The sequence below is a fragment of the Miniopterus schreibersii genome (genome assembly GCF_964146895.1).
Source record: "Miniopterus schreibersii genome assembly, chromosome: 2".
In the NCBI taxonomy this organism is placed as follows: Eukaryota; Metazoa; Chordata; class Mammalia; order Chiroptera; family Miniopteridae; genus Miniopterus; species Miniopterus schreibersii.
Genome location: NC_138102.1, coordinates 69609251 through 69623161, shown reverse-complemented (window position 1 = coordinate 69623161; position 13911 = coordinate 69609251).

Sequence of the window (13911 nt, the reverse complement as noted above, 5' to 3'; positions counted from 1 at the left end):
GTATCACTGTGCTGAAATCACAGCTGCGGCAGCCAAGAAGCTGGCCCCAGGAAGTGAAATAGAGTCTTTCTTTTTCATTCTTTCTGTTAAGGCTTCAAGAATTTTATATCTGTGACTTGGAAATGCCATGCTAGGGCTTTGTATGTGTTTGTTTTGTAGTCTGGTGTATTAATCTTATAGGTCAAATGGTCAACTTAGAATGGCTTTCTGGGGCAATAATGAAAATCATATTAGAAACATTGAACACTGTGCCCAGGCGTAGAAGTGATGTTTCTATCCCCCTAAACATCCATCAAATGGCCTGAGTCCTTTCTTTTTCTCATTCATGAAAAACGTTATTCTTTCCTTGAAAAACCTGGCAGATGATTAGGAGTACAGGGAAGCATGTACACCATTATTTAACCAAGCACACTGTGCTAGGTAATTAAGAGTCCTGTTATCTCTGCTCAAATATGAAGGAAAGATATGTAAACAAAATGAGGCAAGTTAGATGTTTTTGTATTCAGAATAAGGCAAAGATGAAAACATTTTTTTTTATGTGTAAACTTTCAGAAGGTTGTTTCTTCTTTGGGAATATTACATTATTAAATAATAATAATTATGTTCGTAAGTTATGAAATGGAAGATAATGCTCTGTGTTCCTTTTCCTGTTTCTCTGAGGAAGATCAGAGGCTTCCAATGCCCAAAGTGTTAAAGGCTTAGAGATCTTTAAAAGTCCGTGAGGCCAAAAGTTACGCTATGGCATTAGTTACTGTGCTCTGAGGACTTTCGTCTTCCCTGGCAGGTTATCACAAATTAAGTGTCATAGATTAATCACCAGAGCTAAATTTAGGGAGACAAGATGCTTGTTGATTCCTGCCAGAGCCCTCCCATAGCTTTAACCTCCGAGGCAAACTACCAGCCCATCAGCTGCAAAACACTGCTGGCTTCTATCGGAAATGAAAAATTCTTCCTTGATGTTAGGATGAAGGGCTGCGTTTGTAATGTTGTGCTCGTAAAACAAACTTCATTCTTTCCCAAGTAATTGGCTTCCTGCTGACAGGAGCTCTAAAGAGACGTCTGACAAGGGTTTGAATTGGTGTGTTAGTACTTTTCTTATGTCTCTCTCTCCATGAGCTGTTTATATTTCCTCCCGTTAGCGCATCCTTCACTTGGTAAAGATGAATTTGGATTTTCAATGTCTTCTTGTACAGACTTATTAGTGATTTGAAGTTGTATAGAGCTCTCATGTCTTTGTGGCTATAAAATTCATGGTTAGGCTAGACCACATGAAATCCTAAGGTCCTGGAAGTCTGAGGAGCCCCAAATGGCCCCAGGTTTTTTATTTTTTCCTGTTCTGTGCTCCTTTGTTGGTTCTAAAAGACTCACATGGATTTTATAAGATACAAAAGTTAGTTCTATTTTCAGTGTCTTGCCCTTTAGCCTGTTACAGAGCACAATTGATTGTTCTTTCTGAGGACAGTTCAAAACTGCTTTAAATGATTGCTTTTGGGAGGAAAACATCCAAGATTCTAAAGTGCTGAGACTGAAATGGTTCTGAGGCATATTTTAATAGGTAACTAAGTCAGAATAAAAACATTTCTGAAGATGACTGCTGTGTTAAACCAATAATGGAGGTGTGGAAATTCCTTGGTGTCCGGGTTGATTGGTGAAGCCAGGGCTTAGGAATGCTTTTGGTGAAATAATGGGTGAGAGAGAATTCAGAAGGAGATTTTTGCATCTATACTTATAATAACACTCCTTCCTCATCCTCCCACCCCCACCCCAAACCATGAGATGGAATTGCAGTGATGAAATGTGTTCCTATTAAATCTATGAAGAGTAAAAACTCAGAAATTCCAAATACTGTACCTTCTGTCTTCTCTTTATCAATTAGGAAAGTTTGCATTTAAAATCTGTGACTGAATACAGATCTTAAATATATAAATTAAGGCAGCAGTTTAAGGGACTGAAGTCCAGAAAGGCAGGACTAAATCATATGAAAATCAGTTGGGATACTGCTTAATAGGAAGCACATTGAACTAACAGTTGAAAGACCTGGATTCCAAACTCAGTTTTCCCATCTACTTGTCAAATGACTTAATTAAAGCAAATCACTTGATCTTTCTGGCCCTCAGATTTTTCTAGAGTAACCAGAAAGGTTTGGAGAAATGTTAAAAAGCTTGTGAGTCTGCATTATGCCTAGGGTACTTATCAGACTCCGTCTAGTAACTGACATGTATGGGTGGGATTAATGGCGTATTTCACAGAACTAGAACAAATGTTTCAAAAATTTATCTGGAACCACAAAAGACCCTGAATAGCAACAGCAATCTTGAAAAAGAACAAAGTTGGAGGAATCACCGTATCTAATATCAAACTATACTACAAGGCCATAGTAATTAAAACAGCATAGTACTGGCATAAAAACAGACATATAGACCAATGGAACAGAATCAAGAGCCCAGAAACAAACCCAAGTCTTTATAGTCAATTAATATTTGACAAAGGAGGCAAAAACATACAATGGGGTAAAGATAGTCTATTCAATAAATGGTGTTGGGAAATTGGACAGATACATGCAAAAAAATAAAACTAGACTACTTTCTTATGTCACACACAAGAATAAACTCAAAATGGGTTAAAGACTTAGATGTTAGACTTGAAACCATAAAAATCCTAGAAGAGAACATAGGCAGTAAAATCTCAGACATTTCTCGTAACAATATTTTTATGATATATCTCCTTGGGTAAGGGAAACAAAAGAAAAAATAAACAAATGGAACTACATCAAACTAAAGAGTTTTTGCACAGAAAAGGAAACCATCAACAAAATGAAAAGACAACTCACTGAACGGAAGAACATATTTGCTGATGATACATCTGATAGGGGTTAATATCCAAAATTTATAGAGAGCTTATAAAACTCAACACCTCCCCCAAAAAATCCAATTAAAATTTGCAAAAGACCTGAATAGACACTTCTCCAAAGAGGACATACAGATGGCCAACAGACATATGAAAAGATGCTCAATGTCACTAATCATCAGAGAAATGCAAACATTACCTCACCCCTGTCAGAATGACTATCATCAACAAATCAACAAATAATGAGTGTTGGTGAGAGTGTGGAGAAAAGGGAACCCTTGTGCACTGCTGGTGGGAATGCAGATTGGTGCAGCCACTGTGGAAAGCAGTATGGAGTTACCTCAAAAAATTAAAAATGAAACTGCCTTATGACCTAGCAATTCTACTTTTAGGAATTTACCTGAAGAAACCTGAAACACTAATTTGAAAGACTATACGTACCACTATGTTCATTGCAGCATTATTTACTATAGCCAAGATTGGGAAGGAGCCCAAATGCGCATCGGTAGATGAGTGGATTAAAAGCCGTGGTACATTTACGCAGTGGAATATTACTCTGCTCTAAGAAGGAAGAAAATTTTACCCTTTCTGACAGCATGGATGGACCTGGAGAACATTATGCTAAGTCTAATAAGCCAGTTAGAGAAAGACAACTACTACATGAGCTCACTCATATGTGGAATTTAATGAACAAACTGAACTACCAAGCAAAATAGAGACAGATTCATAGATGGAGACAGCTCTGGTGGGGAGAGGGGAGTGTTCGGGAGGAATGGCGAGATTTAGCAAAAAAGAAAGAACTCATGGACATGGATAACAGTGTGGTGATTGTGGTGGGGGAGGAGAGGTGGATGGAGGTGGAAGGGGGCATAGAGCAGATACATGGTGATGGAAAAAATAAAATAAAATAAAATATTTTAAATATTTACCAGCCCTATAACATAAGTATTCACCCGTCAAAATGGAGGTTGATATAAACTATCGGTAGCACTGTGCCTGTGCACACTAGCTAAATATCAGCTACACTTGTGGGAATGGAACCCTGGCTATTTGTGTCAAATTGCTAAAGCAGAAAAGACCTTAGGAATCACCAGTCCGTCTTGGTTTTATAGGTTGTTGCATCCTCTGTTAGAAGAATCACATTTTGATATTCGAGGACTGTTGCAGAAAGATTACAAATGCAAATGGGCTTAGGTACAGGATTAGACATCTCAGTGACTGTGGTGAAAGTTATAGTAATGGCACGGATGGATCATGCCTCTCTGTGTCCACACTCTCTATTAGCTCTCTCCCATGTTGACTCTGACCTTGGCTATGTGACTTGCTTTGGGAATGGGCATTAACGAATGTGACCCAAGCAGAGGCATAACAAATGCATTCTCTTTCTGCTTGTGGAACACAGCAGCTATATGAAGTCTTCTTGCCTGGTGGCAACACATGGCCAGCTGACAGCCAGCACATATGAATGAGGCTTAGGCTAACCAGCCACAGCGAGCTAATATATGACTATAGAAACATGAGCAACCCCAGGTGAGACCAGAGAAGAAATGACCCAGTTGATCTCAGCCCAAATTGCTAACCCACAGAATCAGAGCAAATCAAGTGGTGGTTATTTAAGCCACTAAGTATTTGATTGGCTTGATATGCAGTTATAAATACTTGATACAATAAGAAAAAGACCTCCAAGTTAAGGGAGAATAGGAGGAGTTGGTGGGAGGAGAGAGAGCTGAGGTCTCCACTATTTTCTCCCTTAAAGTTCGGATCAAAGATTTGTGTCTAAGTCTTATAAGAATTCCTTGCTTCTTAGATGTCTAATATCTCCCCTTAGATATTAAAAAAGCTCCTTCTATCCATCTTTCTGGTCAGTCACCTTGGTTTCAGGAAAAACACAGTGAGTTTTCCCTAATCCCTGTTAGTGAAGCACATAGAGAGATTTTCCTCTTGCAATTCCCTCAGTCACAATTCTTCCCTTTTGGAATGCAACAAGGATCAGCCAAGCTGGCCTTTTCCTGTTGATTCAGTGGGTGGCTACTAGCAAGAAATTTCATGGAATATTATGAGAATGAAAGCATTTTTGGGAAAGAGTTGAGAGGGTAAGATTTGAAAATGACTGAGAAATAATATTTTTCTAATGTCCATATACAACTTATACAACTTGCAACCATCTTTCTTTCAGCACTACTTTGAAACAATAAAAAAGAAATCCATTTAATCTTTGTCCTAAAGTTTCTCATATCTTCCATCTGGCAGCCATAAGCAAAAAAGTTTATATAAAACAAAGCCCTGAGGACTTCTGCTTTTTCTCATAAATGACTTTAAATCTTGACAAATATATGAGGCAACTATTTTCAGGTATTAAAAACAAGTAGCACAATGTCGAAGAGAAGGGAAATTGTGTCCCCATGTTCATCTAGCTCTCTGCCCAGTTTCTAACTCTGACACAGGACTCTGGAGTCCATGCAGCATGTGGTGGTCCAGTTGACCTGATAAGGCTGGGATAAGAGTTAAGCGTTACTCAAGTGGATGAAAGCTGCTTATAAGGACACTGAAGAAAAGGGAGCTGTGCTGACGGTGAGAGAGGGAGCAAGAAGTTATACAGGAGTTCTCCTGAATCCTTGACTGAGGACTGAGATACATGTGAATGGGGCAAGATCACACAATGCTTACTACCTCAGATATCTGAGGATGAACATTGCTTGGAGATGTTGGAGTTCTGACTCAGTCTGAGGATCAAGTTCTTGTGAGCATGCCAGGCATTTATCTGAGACACCAGAAAGGTCATACTTTATTTTTTTATTTTTTTTAATATATCTTTATTGACTTCAGAGAGAGGAAAGGAGAGGGAGAGAGAGAGATAGAAACATCAATGATGAGACAGTCATTGATTGAGCCCGCAACTCGGGCATGTGCCCTGACAGGGAATCAAACCCCGATCGCCTGGATCCTAGGTCGACTCTCAACCGCAGAGCCATGCCCGGCCGGGCAAGAAAGGTCATACTTTAGAAGAAAGGACCATGAATTGTAGTAAGAAGAAAAGAGTAAGACTGTCTCTATTTACAAATGACATGATAGAAAACCTAAGGAGTCTATAAGAAACAAACAAGTAACAACTAGAATGCATTTAGTAATGTTTTAGGATGCATCCAAGTTAAAAAAAAATTCTATTTATTAACATGTAACCACTATAAAATATATATTAAAAATATTTAGGATAGTATAATAAAACATAATACTCTTAAATAAATGTAGCAAAAGACATAAGAGACTTGTGTATCAAAAAAAGTAAACACTTCTGAGAGAAATTTTTAAAATTCCAAATAAAGAGCTATACTATGTTTATGGATTGGCAGGTTCAATATTGTTGAGATGTTCATTTACCCCAAATTAAAATATAGATTCAGAGCAACACCAATTAAATTATAAAATTCATTTTTGTAGAAATTGAGAAGCTGATTCTAACCTTTACACAGGAATGCAAAACACATTGAATATCAAAACAATTTTGAAAAAGAAAAAGTCAGAGGACTTATACTACGTGGTTTCATGACCTTCTATAAATGCTATGGTAGTCAAGACAATATGGAATTGTCAGAAAGGGAGACATATAATCAATGGAACCAAATAGAGAATTCAGAAATAGACCCACATATATGTGATCAATTCAATTTGACAAAAGCAACAAGATAATTCACTTGGAAAGAGTCTTTTCAACAAATGGTACTAGAACAACTGGACTTCTGTATAAGAAAAAATAAACCTTGGCTCACGGTCCACACCATACAGAGAAATTAATTAAAAATAAATCACAGTTCTAAAGGTCAAAACTAAACTTGAAAGATAAGGTGGGGAAAAATCTGTATCATCTTAGTATGCACAAAAAATTTCCTAGATAAGACACAAAAAGTGCTAATCATCAAGTTAATGATTAAGAACTTGTAATTAGAATATACAAAGAACTCTTACAACTCAACAATAAGAATGCAAGCAATTTATTAAAAATGGGAAAAAGACTTAACATTCAAAATAAGATGTATAAGGAATGTATTTACTTTAATAATAAGGAAGGCAATCAAGTAAAACAGGAGAAATACTTGAATAAACACTGCACACAAAAGCAGATATGGTTAATAGGATATGAAGATATTTCAACATCATTATTCATCAAGGAAATGCAAATTAAAAGCACCATGAGATATCACTTCACACAAACCTGAATGTAAAAATTTAAAAAGACTGTGAATATCAAATATATGTGAGGATGTGGAGCAGCTGAAAGTCTCACACAGCTGGGGAAATATAAAACGGCACAACCGTTTCAGAAGTCTATCGGTTTCTTGCAAAATTCAGCATGCACTGGCTATGTACCTTAGCAATTGCATTCGTAGGTATTTATTCCCCATTCCTTCAAAATAAAAACATGCCCACTAAAAGACTTGCATACTAACATTCAGAGTGACTTTATTCATAAGAGGCAAAAATTGTAAACAACCCAAGTGTCCACACAGGCGAATGATAAAAAAGGGTAGTGTATTCATGCAATAGAATAATACTCAGTAATAAAACAAACACAAATAAATACATGGGATAACATGGGTCATCTAAACAATACTATATTGAGTGAAAGAAGACAGACACAAAAGAGCACCTGCTGTACGATTCCATTTACATGAAATCTGACAACAGGTAAGACTAACAAAATGATACAGTTCCAATCAAGGGTTGTCTGCAGTGGGATTGACTGCAAGTGGCACTGAGGGAACTTTGTGGGGAAATGTTCTACATCTTGATAGAGGTGGTGATTTCACAGTGTATTCACTTGTTAAAATAAATGCATTAATTTTAAAAATAAATCTGTTAATGGTAAAAATAACAAAACAATAGCAGCAGCAACAACAACAAAGCCTTGAGAATATCTTAGTGAATGGCTCTTTTAATTGAAGAAAAATTCTTACTTATCTCCATCCAGTTATGGGGGATATAAAATATAGAATTTCAGTATAATAAAATTTAAAGAGGGTGCAAGTTTCAATTCAAATACAACTATGGTTAAACCTTTTCACATTAACAAATTTAAACTTTATAAAAGTAAGAGAGAGAGACATTAATGGCTCCATTTGTATATTAGAAAGAATGAGCTTCAAAGCGGTTAAATAGCTTGCCTGCCTAGAATGTAGTAAAGCGGAAGCTGGGATTCAAAACTCAGATATTTTGGCACTAAATTCAATGTTTTTCCCACTATACTATGCTGTTTGTCTTATGAATCCATTTTAGAGTCTTTTCAATGACCAAAGCTAACAATGTCTTTTCCATTGCTAGGCCTTAAATTGTATTTTCTTTGATATTATTAGATAAAAAAGTCTTTTTCACCTGGCACTGAGTTTTTATTTTCCAGAAATCTTCTCAATCGCTAGCTTTGCAGAGCTGTGGGAATCCTTATCTTCCTTGCAGGAGGTATGGAATCTTTGAACAGTCAATTTAAATCGAATCTTATAATAGCATTTTTTCTCCCCAACCTGCATTGCTAATGAGGGTAGAAATTGGTACAATATTTCTGGAGAGCAATTTGGCAATAGGTATCAAGACTCCTAAAATCTGCCATGTCCTTGGCCTGAGAAATTACCCTTATGGGGGTCTGTCCCAAGGAAATGATCAGAGATGTGTGTACAGGTACATGCTCAAGAATGTTCATCACAGAATGATTAACCCAAACCAAAAATTGGAAGCAAACTGTCTGTGTCAGAGACTGTTGTTTTTCCTCCATTAGCATGTCTCTTATTCCTTAGCAATAAGAACCCTGGCTTGTGGATGGGCACATGGCCACCCAGTAAAGCATTACAGACCTTGACCCTTTCTTACTGCTGACTTGTGGCCTTTGGAAGTGCTGTGTGTGACTTCTTCTTTAAAAAGACTCCTTAAAGAACCACAATTTTCTTCAACCTTTTCCCTTTGGCTTCCTGGATTGTGGATGTGGTGGTTGGACTTGAAGTATACATTTTGGAACATGAGGCAATACTCTAAGGATGACAGACTAGCAAGACAAAAGTCTGTTTCCTGGCACGTGGGACTCCCCATGCAAACCATGACACTAAATTTGCAGGAAATTTTGCATTTTCTTTTGCATGAAAGAAAATAAACTCCAATCTAGTTTAAACACTGTATTTGATTTTTTTAAAAATATCTTTATTGATTTCAGAGAGAGGAAGGGAGAGGGAGAGAGAGAGAGAAACATCAGTGATGAAAGAGTCATTGATCAGCTGCCTCCTGCACACCCCCTACTGGGGATCAAGCCCGCAACCCGGGCATGTGCCCTGACTGGGAATCGAACTGCGATCTCCTGGATCCTAGGTTGATGTTCAACTGCTGAGCCACACCAGCCAGGCTGTATCTGAATTTTTTTGGTCACAAATAGCCAAACATAATCTAACAAACAAAATGTTCAATAGTAAAGGGATGGCTAAATTATGCTACATGCATAGAATGTATACCAAGCAACTGTGAAACGACATCATATAAGACTCTTTATTAACATGAAAAAATTTCACAGTAAACAGCTAAGAGGAAAGGATTGGGCTACATTCAAAACCAGAATCCAGATAATATTTGCAAATATCATTTTGTTACATATATGCACATATATGTGTGTATTTATATGTATTCATCTATATATGTATGTTTTTTTACTTGCACATATATCTCTACATATATATATGCCTCTATATAGAGATAATATATAATATACACTATATAAAAATATAAAAATATATAAACATGTAATATATAAATATGAAACTGTTGACAGTTCTACGTTTAAACAGTGGAATTGCAGTTGTTTTTTAATATGAGGTTTTCTGTGTTTTTCACATTGGGTATGCATTACATTGGCTATTAGGAAGGAAGAGCTGTCAAAATAAAATAATCCTCTCCCAAAATAAAACAAGTTTAATCGTGATTCATTAATTACATAGAAAAGGCTATAGTTACCGGTAAGTAAAAGAAAGAAGAAATTAAATATTGAGGAAGTCTTCTCCCTTTACAGTGTGCATTTTAAAATATGTGCTGCTGATGCATATCTTATTATGTTGCTGCATGAATGGCTATGATTACTCTTTAAAACAGTATGTGAGCCGATTATTCAGTAGATGGGTGAATGTATGTAGTTTATGATTCCTACTCAAATAGGATGTGAAGCAGAGGGATATTCTAAAGATGACATCTAGCGGTTGCTGTGGTAACCTTATGAGCTACATTTTAGCAAGCTTTAATGTCAATTTCTAGAGTTGGAATTGGCATATTCTTAGCTTTAACATATCGAAAGGAAGAAGCAATTGGTGGTTATTAACGCTTACGGACCCTATCTGTGATTTCCTTTCATCTGCAAAGAGATTATTGGAGTCACATTAGAGGTGTTGAAGAACTGCCCTAAAATGATGACAGGAATCCGAAACCTGCCTTAGAGTTTTCATGGCAGCCTTAAAGAACTGTCCCTCAGCAATAATGAAAGTTCATGTTTATTAAAGAACATACATGATGCAACAGTCACAGTGCTCAGTGCTTAAAAACACCATCTCAAAATGACTTAAACTTTAAAAGAGTCCTGCAAAGCAGTATTATCATTGCTATTTTTTAAAAGAAAGCAAAATGGAGACTTGGAGAGATTAAGTGAGTTAGAGCATGGAGGTTCCAGATCAAACCTAAACCATCTGCCCACTCCCTTACCCGCCCTGTGCAGGTGGTTGCCCATGATACCTGGTCTTGGTCTCTTATAAATGTTCCCTTTGGGGAGAAACTGCAAGAATGTTGGCTTATCCAGTCTCGCCTTAAGCAGCCACACTTACAACCACAACTGCTTTGAGCGTAACACCATTGCTATTTATAAAAGTATGATGGGCCCTTCTTATGACATACAAATATGCAAAAGAGCCTACAAGAAAAACTATGCCATATCATAATTTTATTTGGGAGCCCAGCTAAGGCACAATGGAGAAAGAGGGCGGATCTAATCGGGGTGCTGGGAGAGATGCACCACAGCCGAGGCTGAGAAACGCCTCCTCAAAGAGCTGACCTCGAACAAGGCCCGGAGCCCTGCTTCTCCAAGAGCTGCGTGGGGTATGGCCTCAGAGCCGGCTAGAAATGCAGAACCTCAGGCCCTCGCCCACCCCTGCTGGGCCCGAGTCTGCACTTTAACAAGACCCTCCAGCCATCTGCGGGCATGTGAATGTCTGAAAAGCACGGAGAGCATTTCACACAGCAAAGCGAATACAGCCAGTGATATTGTAATAACTGTGCATGGTGCCGGGTGGGGACTAAACTTATCAGGGGGATCGCTTCATAAATTATATAAACGTCTAACCGCGATGCTGTATACCTGGAACTAATATAAAATAATACTGAATGTCACTGTCATTGGGAAAAAAAAGGATGAACAGCAGTTCCCCAGCACATGTGGAAGGCGCAGCTGAGCAAAGGCGCCGTGGGAAGGGTTGCAGCAGCTCCAGGGACCCCAGGCCCGGCCGAGCTGCGCAGCAGGGGGACCGGCAGGGCTGAGTGCACGGAGGGTCCAAGAGCTGAATTTCGTTGTAGTGGTAGTGTTTGATTAGGAAATGATGTAATGCTAATTTTTATTTAATAGTCCCTTTAACGTTATAAAGTATTTAAGCTTTGTGATAATTTTAGAACTTAACCTCTGTGTAATATGTAATTCCTTTACATATTTCCTTTCATCTTTACACCGCCAAACAAATCTATTATTAATAGATATTAAGTTTACGGAGGTTATTAAAAGAGAATGGAATAAATCCTGAAGGCAAACAAGAACACTTGAGAATTCTACGCTCTTCACCCGTTCGCTGCTGAGGACCTGATGGTTACGCTGACCGGGGAGATTCAAAAGCACACACAACCTTGTCCTCCGGGAGCAGCCGGTGGAGCCAGCAGGCTGTGTTTTGCATTGGTCAGGCTGTCCTCTGCTCTCTTAGAAAGGATCCCAAGTCCCTTCCCCCAGGCTTCTTTGATGAGATTTCCTTGAGAGACAGAAGCTATTTTATAAAGCTGTCAGCTGTCCTGAAAAAGGGAAATAGATAAAAGCAACCAGGAACAAGAGAAACAGATAAAAGATGAATTCTTGGATTGAAGGAGGTCTTGTCTGCCTTGAATTAAAAGAAGAGAACCGGATTTTGAAAAGGTGAGGTGAGTCAGCTGAAGGAATCTTCATCTACAGACCGACGGCTGTGCGTCAGAGACAAAACGAGACAGCAGAGACATTGGATGCCTGGTTGAGAGACAAAAACAAGGGAGGGGTAAGTGCAGCTGGACACAGGACGTCGCATATCTGGGCGGTTGGGTTTATCAGGAAGGGTGAGCTAGAGAGAAAGGGGAAAGATAAATAATCAAACTTTCAGGTCCTGTACCTTGAGCCCTGCTAACTAGCACATTCCTTGTTACCGCTGTTGGTGACTTAATCGGTTCCCATAAGGAAGCTTAAAGACCACTGATCTAAGACACGATCCACCTCCTGAGGCTCTAATTTCTTCACCAGAGCCCGTGACCAGGGCTGCGGCCTTTCCTTCCCTTTCTCACACTGCAGCAGCCATGGTGCAGCGGGGAAGGTCAAGGCTACTCCGTGACCCCTCGTTTCTTTCCCTTGGCTCGTCCTTCCAAGAATTTTCACTACACAGGACTGTCCACTGGTCTTCCTTAAAGCTGGAATTTCAAGTTTTAGCACACCAATATCTTGAACTAACGGAAGCTAAACCAAATCTCCATGCTTTCATTAAAACCAAATCCCAGGTGAGGTCAATAATTTCTTAGAAAGGGAGAGAACCTCTATGGAACAAGTTCTTAACTTTTTTGGGTCATGAAACACATTGGGAACCTAATGAAAGGTAGGGACTTTCTTGTTAGAAAAATCATATAAATGCAAAACTATATATGTATTTTTAGGGTGTTTATACATGCCTCCTGAAGACCCCCTTATGCTCTGGGGGAAATGCAGGGGGAGAGAGAATGGTACGGAGAGACTTGCATTCAGAAGAACTTACATGAAATCAGACTGGATTTTATGGGACCCACTGGCCATAGACTTGAACTCAAAGCTTTCGACATCAGTATCGTGAGGTAAGCACCATCCCACCATGTTTCCTGTGGGGAAAGGAAAGCACAAGTTAAAAGAAGCAAAGTCATTCAAAGAAAAAGGCTGAGTGCAGGGCTCGGCACCCATAGCTTCTCAAGAAATGCACTCAATAATTTTCTAAACTTTAATTACCCCCCCCCCAAAAAAAAAGACATGGTTGCTGGGTTCTGTAAGTCAGATCTTGGAAGAGTTGCATTGTACTCAGTCAGGCTGGGCATCAGTACTTATGATCTAACAACCTATCTGATACACTTAATCTTCCTCAACACACAGAGTGACAAATAATTTCCATTAAAAAACCCATCTGGAAAAGGGGAAACCATAGCCATTTTTCAAAGCACATAAGCATATCCTGTTGGACAGAAGATGCAAGGGCTCCCTATTCTGACTCAAGTATGCATTCCTAGATTGGCCAAGAGAGCCTTCCCAGATTCTGGTTACAAGGATGATCTTTCTTAGCCATTGTCTTTTGTGACCACACCTGAGCTGGGCGTCAGGATGATATTCCACGGGTCTTATCAAGGTAACGGGCAATTTTTTACTGGGGGTTCAGCAATCACTGTCCCTTGTTTGCCAGGTAATAAGCTAGTGTTTATTTGCATTTGATCAGCTCCATGATCAAAACTGGAGACAGTCTGGAATTTACTCTCAGTCTAAGGATTTCCACCTCCTAGCAATAGCCTTAGATGCTCTGTTTATGTCCTTAAGGAGCCCTCAGCTTAAATGATTTCCACTTGGGCCTCTCCAAGGCCATTCAGAACAATTTCTTGTGGTGAGAGTCACAGCTAACATATGCTCCTTTGTTCTCAGGTTGCATTCCAAGGGATGGCTTTTTACCAGAGTGATTGTCATTTTTTTTATTTTATTTTTTCAGTTGGATATTCTGGACTTACAGGGAGTTTGAAAGAAACATGGAGGCTCAAGGCTCTGTGAGA